The sequence below is a fragment of the Folsomia candida genome, unplaced genomic scaffold (assembly GCF_002217175.1).
Source record: "Folsomia candida strain VU population unplaced genomic scaffold, ASM221717v1 Fcan01_Sc003, whole genome shotgun sequence".
NCBI classification, from domain to species: domain Eukaryota; kingdom Metazoa; phylum Arthropoda; class Collembola; order Entomobryomorpha; family Isotomidae; genus Folsomia; species Folsomia candida.
Window position 1 is genome coordinate 9,699,966 of NW_019091195.1, and position 9,262 is coordinate 9,709,227.

At 38.5% G+C, this 9,262-nt stretch overlaps 1 long non-coding RNA gene across 1 annotated transcript; it reads right to left on the minus strand.

Annotated features, from left to right (window-relative positions):
- Window positions 1-1,826: 1,826 nt before the first annotated feature.
- Window positions 1,827-9,237, minus strand: LOC118435126. Its single transcript, XR_004834524.1, has 3 exons — window positions 8,344-9,237; window positions 7,841-8,263; window positions 1,827-2,845 (listed from the first exon to the last, which is right to left on the minus strand). It is a non-coding gene; the product is annotated as an uncharacterized LOC118435126 (long non-coding RNA).
- Window positions 9,238-9,262: the final 25 nt, after the last annotated feature.

The following is a 9,262-nucleotide window of genomic DNA, read 5'->3' on the forward strand; positions in this document are numbered from 1 at the left end:
GCCTCTCGTCCTGCCTTCTTAACGCTCCAGGGTGTCTGGCAAAAACTTGAAAGGGTGCCACACGATGATGATGCAAGTTGGGTTATTGCCTTAGAATACTAATAAGTACACTTTGGCTGTTGGTGGAAATAAAAAAGTTTCCTCTCTTCTCTCGTAATTGTTACACTTTTAATTGTCAGAGCCAATTACCCGAATTTAATTTTATTCCCTCATAAGAAGTCATGCAACAGTCATATTTTGTTATTCGACAAATTTCAGCATACATACACCAACTGGAATAATATCATTCTTATCATCATGTTAACATCGAGTAGTTTAATGCAGACATTTCATTAATCGTTAAATATAACGACAATGGAACAATAGACACCTATGTACGAGGCGGCTAATTAGCGTAATGGGACCAGTTATCGTGCTATCTCTTTGCTAAAGATACAGCAGAGCATTCTTGTCATCAAAACCACACCCAATTATTGTAGCCGTAAAAGTGGTAATAAATTAACTAAAATTCTATACAAAATTAGTCATCACCCTGTCGTATTTAGTAGCAGCGTACTTATAGTCCTTGCTTTAAGCCAGAATTTTTGTTTGATTTTTGAGGGTTGGCTTGAAATGCTGCATTCTTCTTTCTGAAACAATATTTATTTTTCTCTACGGGATCAACTTTGACTTTCACCAGTTCTTAAGTAACTCGCTTTCCATCTCATGCGAAATCTCTGAACGAAATCATTTTCAGTCCAAATCTGTGCTCTTTGGTTGAAGAGAGAAAGCAAAATCTAGAGACGACGACACGAAGGCGACGAGGACGAATGCGATAGTGAACCAAACCGTGCAGGATGATTCGATTATATAAGTTAGAGGCTCGCTGAGACTACGACTTTCACTTTTAACATTTCGTACACCACGGCGACACAGTTGATGCTCTCTCAATTCCTCTCCAACTCTTATACATACGTCGTCAGCCAGAACAAACTCGGATTTTCTGGTGCTGTTCTGCTTCCTATTTCCGATTCAACAGATTTTACTACTTAAAATCCTTCCTTCCGGCTTCCTCATCATGTCTCATCATAATTTGTATCTTTTCCTCTGTCAGAAGGTGGATCCGCCTCATTATTAAATCAGACAGATGGGTAGATACCAGACCTGCAAATTTCTGGTATTAACTTAAGTAATTACACAAATATCTCATTACACTCCAGGTAGATGCCTATCAACTTGCCAACCAAGCCCATCAGGAGTGAATTTGTTTACATTCTAGTGGTTTGGACAGAGCAGGTTTTTTCGTGAACGTCGTCATCAAGCGTGTACCCAACCTACCACCACTCGGATTGAAATAAAGTAGGAAGAGAATTTATAAGCCGTTGAATAATCGAGCTGTTTTGGTTTCCTAAAATGTGGAGCACGCTTGAAAGTGGTGTTGTGGTGGTGAGAATAATCCAGAATCAGGAATGGATAGGTCTTCTACACTAGAAGGCGAAGGACGTTAGTGAAAAATCAGGGCAGAGAAAAAAAAAGAAAGAAAGGTCCTTTGGCAAATAGGATTCACTTCATAAGAGGGGCTAAAATAACTCTCTTTATCATCATTTCCTCCACTCCTACGTAATAGCGAAATGGATCGCATCAAGAAAAATAGACGAGTTTCTTTCTCCTACTTATCTGGTTGCTTCTTCGCACATGTAGTTGCAAATGTACAGTCTGCGTTCTCATCTCTCGTGCGAGTATCTATTTTTTCTGTGGGTGAGGTGGTGGTATTGCATATATTATTTCCCCCTATCGCCGCTTTGAGTACTGAATGAATGGGCGAATTCAGAGCAACATTGATGGGATATTATTTTGTGAAGGAACTTATATTATTTTTATTCATGAGCTCCCATAACTTAATTTTATGACCGAATTCACAATAATACTGACATCAAAATTAGAAGCAGGCACATTTTTAGTCTGATGTAACTTCAATTAAATTATTTATAAATGAAACTTAGAAATTACTTGTACATATATTAATAAAGCAGCAGTCAAGTTTTTGGCACTTTTAATTTTTTTAAGCTAATCAGACTCGCTATGTGAATTTTCTCCGTTTTCATTGAACAAGTTATACAATTTTGGCCACAACTATTCCTGTAGTTATAGACTCACTTATCGTTTATAGGGATCTTCACGAAATGGCATTTCTGTACATTAAGTTGAAAAGCTGGAGGAAATAAGGTTGTCGCTTTCTTTCTTTTTGAGATATTTTTATCTCTTGTGTCTGCTGCTACTGTCAAATGATGTCTTTCGATCTGGTGAGTATTCACTCACCAGGCAAACAATGTAACAACGGTACACTGTTATTATGCTACATTGTTTTATGGGCTGGCTTTTCCTGGACACATTTGACTCGAGCAGTGGAACATCATTCAATATAGAGGATCATATTATTACTTCTTCCACAATGATTGTATCGTGAGCCAGGATGTCTGCATAGACACATAAAGTGCATCGGTCTGTGTGTTGTGAATCTCCTGATGTCAAGGAAGGCTTGTGAAACTGGGGAGCTCGTGTTTATTGCTTTCTCTTAATGAAGACCGTTCGAAATATCTTTGTCAGCTTGACCAAGTGAGTATTTGGTCCGTTTGACTACCCAATTACAATCTGGTGACATAAAACCAGTTGTGTTCGTGGATGGACGAGGGTTCACATGGTCACAGGCTGGTTTGCGGTTGGTGTTTGCGATATTTGGTGAGATGACTTTCACTGTCAGCTTGCTTCATTCTAATTCTGCATTCTATTTCCAAGAAATACGTGGGAGACGAAGAGTCCTTTCTTAATTTCCCCAGTTTTACAAAGTGGCTTTCGTCCGTTGAGTCTGAAATATTTCAGAAAATTATGGTGAGTCTGGTAGCACAATTATGATATATATTTTCTATGTACGTATAACATTGTGAAGAGCTTTTGGCTAATAATATATAAGTGACACTCCGTCAGTATTCAGATTGCTGATAGAGGGATTAAGTTCGCCGGGAGAAGTTTGTTGAGTTTTTGCTTTCTTCATCAAATTCCTACCTTACCACATTATTTTCGAAGCAACATGAGGGGAATATTTTTAACTCATATTGTGTCATATTTTGATGACGACTATTATTATGCTATTGTTATCTTGCACAGTTCACTCTATAAGTCTACCATAATGTTGAAGAATACAAATGCTAAACATGGTTACCTTACCTATTGAACTCCCACATTGTGCTTAATTTTTGAACTGAAGAAACCGTTGCAAACGAAATGTATCAAAAGGATGAAACCAAATGGGGTACCCGTGGCTTACGTCGCCAATTGAAATTTTCTACCTTTGACCTCATTACCGTGGCGCCGTGGTCTACAATGTTCATCGCCGAACTTAATTCCTCCTCGGAAATTAGAAACACGTTAGTGAAAGACCGTAATCCGAAATCCCATTCGAGAGTTATCGTGAATACGGACAGACAAGGAATGATCAAATTTTTCAAAATATATTCAACACAATTTTACATATTAAAATTGGAATTAGTAATCTTGAGAGATGTACCTGACCGATTCAACAAATGCAAAAAAAGATGTAACTAACGTTAAATGGCTACATCTTTGCACCTGGTCAAACCACTTGGGGGTACACTTATTGGGCACTACAATATATCAAAGGACATACAAATCTGAGAGGGAGATGGTGTGAGACTCTCCTCCAAAGTACGAAAAACTGAAGCAATAAATGGCTCATCACAGCCAAAATAAACCAGGAGTACATATCGTGATCAGAAATCGAAATCACGACTATCACGAGTCTGCCTTTGACACTCCTCTCGTGTACAGTCTCCATTTAACTTTAGGTCGGAATTGCTTTTCAAAGACGTGTTTCACCAATTTTCAACTCCAATATAAAAACACATTGCTTTCTCCGTCAAAGTCCGAGCAAACGAGCCGTACGGCCCACTTCTAGTATTAAGTAGTACGAAGAGGCGAGAATGCATCCTAGTGCTACTTAAGTGTCAAATTGCACTTAAGTATGTACAAACAGACTTTTGATGGTGGATAATTTGCAACAACGAGATACTCTCGTAATAATTTGCCAACTTTGTCTATAGTGAAGAGCAGAAATATGTTGTGGTAGCCAAAAAGTAAATCATGTAGGTATTTTTTCTATCCTAAATATGCATATCTGTGTGTGTGTACATATGTACATACACATATGTAGATCTGCTACAACTTTTGGCACGGCTAATGATAGAGTCATGATGATCGGAAGCAGGCCGATTGCTCTGAAGATATGTACGGAAGGAGAAGAAAGAATGAATGATTTAATCGAGATCGCTTTCTGATGATGATGATGACCGTCGAAGAGAGATGTTAATTCCAGATAAAGTAGGTCAATCAGGAGATCACAACATTTTCCAAATAATTGGGTAGTACGATGAGCAATGTGAAATGAATGCATAGCAGGATGGAATCTAAATAAATACTAAGATCACGGAATTCAAATTGCACAAATTATATAAAATCTTTGATCAAATTGCGCTGCACCATTTGATAAAGGATTTTCCATAATAAAAAATAATTCTCTGCATTTGACATTATTAAAGAAAGGAAGAAGGCATCTTTCTAGTGGTTTTATGATCCGTGATAACAATTTCAGTTTTATTGATTCGAAGTAAGAAATTCGACGCTGTAATATTCCAGACTGGCTATGCAAATTCGACCAATTTCGAAGCATCTATAAAGATTCTTCTCCTGATTACCAAGTAATTTCAATTTGATCCAACTTCCACAATCCAGAATATGCATGCATAGTGCGAGTGGCGGATATACGTTTTCCAGGCAATATCTCCGTTCGTTTCATCTCAGGTCAAAATTTTTATTCAATCAGACCCGACTGCTCCAACTCTGACCAAACTCATTTTGATTCATTCATCCAAAACCATTAACTTTTTGGAGCTTGGAATCCGATTTGACTTATTGCTCCTCATGGTTGTATTAATAGGTACATTCTGTCTAACTCTTAAAGTTCTCTCAGATCTGATGCGTTCCAAGAGTCCGCGGAAATGAAAACTGAATTACTTCCAAAGAGGCTCATTCTAGGATAAGAAATCGTATTCAAGTCTCAAAGTATCAGTTTGATCAAGAAATTCAATCGGGTTGGAAAAGTCGAAATTCATTTGGAATAATCTGCCTCCTGCAATTGACTTGAGTTATTTATCACAGATTTGGAAATGGATAAACGTAGAATTATCTGCATAATTCTGATGGTCAGTGAAATGAAAAGTATTTTGAGAAAATGCAGCTGGTGTGCTATTCGAAAGTTGGGGAAACGAGAAACTTTCTTGAACAGCAACTGTCAGGAACCCACAACTGTTCTTGACAAATAGCAATCACACATCAAAACCAGTAACATCTCTCTTGTTGACAAGTAGAAGTATCCGTAACTGTTGCCCTTTTTATAGCGTATGTACATACTTTTTTGCATGAATCTATAAATTACCCTTAAACGTACAAGCCATACATTTTCTCCGTCATGTAGGTTACATACACTACATACATACACTATTTAAAATTATAAAACACGAAAAACTATTACATGAAAAACTACTATATTAAACTATGCATAAAATAATAAGTAATGAGAAAGAGAAATGCATATCGCTCTCGGGAGATGCATATGAATATCCATCCCATTACTTTTTCATTTATCCAATGTCAATAAGTGTCACAACTCTTTCAAATCTCGATGCTCATGACATGCACCTGCAGTACAAGCCTCGTCGGAACAAATGGTGTACACATATCAGTATGTGTATGTAAGCATGTACATACATATGGACATATAAAACATTTGATTTGATTTCACTCAAAGTGAATGTCAGTCGGAGAATAAACTGAAAGGTTTGGTGGTGAAGAAGTGGTGAAAATAGGTACAAATCGAGAGCATGGAATTCAGGGAGCGAGAGATTCGCTAAAAACAATCCCATGAAATGTATTGAATGCCGAAAGGAGACATGGGCTGAGTGGAAAACTTTGTGGATATATACGTCAGCACTCCTCGAAACTGCAAACACCATGTCATGAAAAGATAGAGGATGTAAAAGTGTCAATTTTACAAAAGGAGGAGAGCAGGTTATGCTAGTTTCCCTATTTATTTCATTCGACGAGGAGGATGAGGAGGCGACATGGGAAACATGGGAAGAGGGGAAGACGACAGGTTATATAAAATCGCAATAAAATTCAAAACAGAGGAAGTGAATTGAATAAAGAGCTGATAGATAAGCTGAAAGGAACTTCCGTCAAAAAATTGTGATTGGTATTGAAAAGGAGGTTGTAAAGGTCGAAAATAACAATGCAATTTCCATTGAACAAGCTACTTACTGGGCTCCAGCGACAATCAAATGTAGACATTAGACATTAGACTCCCATTTCACTTCCCATTCCCTCCCATCCTCGTCGTCTCAAAAATAGGGAGGCTGCTGCTGCTGCTGCTGATGGCGGTTGTGTGGAGACTTTGCTAGTGAAGGAGAAAGTAGTCTTTCATTCATTGTGCCATTAGCCACAGTTGGACCGATTGGAGCTGAATAAATGTTCCAAATGGGATCACTCCTCAGAAGTCAGCCGCTCCACTCCACTCTCCCTCCCGCATTCATCTTCCATATCAATGGACAGATGTGGAGGAGGACCGTGGATTTAGTCAGACAGGGAGAAAGTAAGACCGTAGTTGGGAAAGTATGTAAGTAGTGGATGGAGGGCGACCTATACCTGTGAGTTTCCTTAACTGGAGGTGAAATGATTAGAAATCGAACTTCTCGGACTGTCTTTCCCCCTCCTCCTCTTCGTGCGATAGGAAATTTGCGAAAAGCGCCTCACTCACTCACTCCCTTCATGGCTTCTTTGTTTTCTCCGAGCCTCTCCCTTCCGACAGCCCTCTTTATCAATCTCGTGTCCAATCTCATTCCCCCGACGACGTGTATGAATGAATGGAAGGAAATATCTGAAAATGAGAATGGAAGATCTCCACTGCCACGGCTCGTTGCCAGGACAGAGCAGAGCAGTCGGCTTAGGACGACGCGTTTCCTGGACAGTTTTCTCAGCATAGCACACAGGAGAAAGTTAAAAGAGTATAATAACAAGGTCACACAGCTCGGGGATGACCATGGAATAAAAACCATGGATGTGCATATGAAACGCACTTGGCTGAAACCTACATAATCTTGAAGTGGTTTCCTTTCAAATAGAACCTCAGAAATGTTAGAATTGAAGAAGAATAAAAAAATCCATGCAACATCAATTTCTGGAACCAGCATGGTTATGGTATCATGGATCATAGCCATCATGTCCTCAGACAAATTCAGCCAACCGTGAATCGTTGTCAACCTCCAATTCAGATAGTTTAGAAAAGGGTCCAAAAAATCTTCCTCGTTACATCGGCAACATTTTACTAAAATAAAAAGGACTGGCAGATACAGTTACGACTATTAAAATCCGTCATTGCATAGAAAGTGGGCAAACGTGTCACTGCAAAATGACTTTTGGGTCGATGGTTGGATGAAACTCAAAGTCTCCAAATCTATCCAGTAAAACTTTAATGTCTCACATATCATGATAAAAGACAACGGTCGCGTACTTATATGTATTACATTTAGTCTGGTCCATCATTCAGACACTCGCCTTAATAAATATTAGATGACGGATTAGATTAAGCTGTGTAAGGGATTCGATCCAATATATGAACAACCAAATAATTCACGAACCTGTAATTGACAACCAAAAACATAATAAACTTGAATGGATATTTGAAGAAAATTTGTAGCTTTCTTTCATCACTACAATCAATTCTTGCTACTACCTTGTCTTCAACAACTGCGCATCGTCCTGTGTAATTTGTTTTCGTGTTTCAGGCTTCGTTCATAATCTCCAACCAACTCTGGTCCTTGTTTTCATGCTACTCGTGCTGGCTAGTTAGTTCCACGTGGAAGACACAAGCTCCTGCCTTTCTTTTTACATGTGGCGAATGTAAGGGTCGTCGGTGAAGATTATAGTCCATTATTATTATTACACTCAGGATGCCCTTTTGAGAAGGCCATAAATTAACCCTGCGTTTCGACATCACTTGTTTTAGCTTCAATGTTTAACCCTGCTGCTGCCCTGCTTTCTCCAATGCATGGACGGCCGTATGCACATGTTCCCAGCTTGTAATTTTCGTCATCTCTTTCATCCACCACCCTTTAGACGACGTTGCTCGTGCTCCCCAGACTCTGCCATGTCAACACTATTACACACAATAAAAGGTCCAAGTTGGAACAGCAGAGCTAAATAAAATGATCATAAGACTGGGAGTACGTCACTCACATGCAAAGCCAGCAGCAATATTTTCTGATCTTGAAGGTTTAGTACAACAATAGGGTTGGATGGATGTAATAAAGAGTACAGAATTGAGTATATACATACATATATATACGCAGGATTATTATCATTAAGCATTAGCAAAATCATGTCAGCCAAACAGAATTAGGTAGCTCCAACTCCAACTCATCATGCACGCGACTCAAGATTTTGAGTATTAATTTTCATAGCCGGTGCGTACTTGTCTTACTCAACTTGCTGGAGAATAGAAAGCGGATAGAATAGATAATTACAACAGTTTACCATATAAAAACTATATAAAGATTTTTACTTCGCAATAATAGGGATAAGTTTCTAAATTGAATTTAGGGCAAACACGTACCGCTCTCGTCAATTTACAGAGTCTGAGAAACATGAGTTTTGTACAAGTGAGTCGGTAACAAACATGTGTATCTATAATCTACATCGTTACGTCAGTCTATTTCACTGTAGTTAGCGGACCTACTACTAGAGAAAACTGATTTTGACAAACTTGTCTCAAAATGCATATCTTTACGTGAGTTCGAAAATGGGCATGGTTTGTCTAATTTACTTGTCCAGTGGGGTGAGTTAGGTTGTTGGCGTTGTACGTACCAACTATTTTGTCGTACAAACTCAAAATTTGGTACAAGTGCGTATCTAATAATATAAAATCAAACTCAAGAATAGTTTGAGAATGAAGCTGACATAGGAAGAAGAATGTCTTGTAAAACTAACATCTTGTAAGAAAGGATGCATCTGCACAGCATGTTTTTAGCAATTTTGTGAGATTCTCATAAAAATCATTCCGTCTCAATTCGAAGTCTTTGTGGGGATAAATTTGGTGAGAATTCACAGTTCGCTCACCCTGGTGAGCCTAAGCCGCACTCAGATTCTCTCTCACATT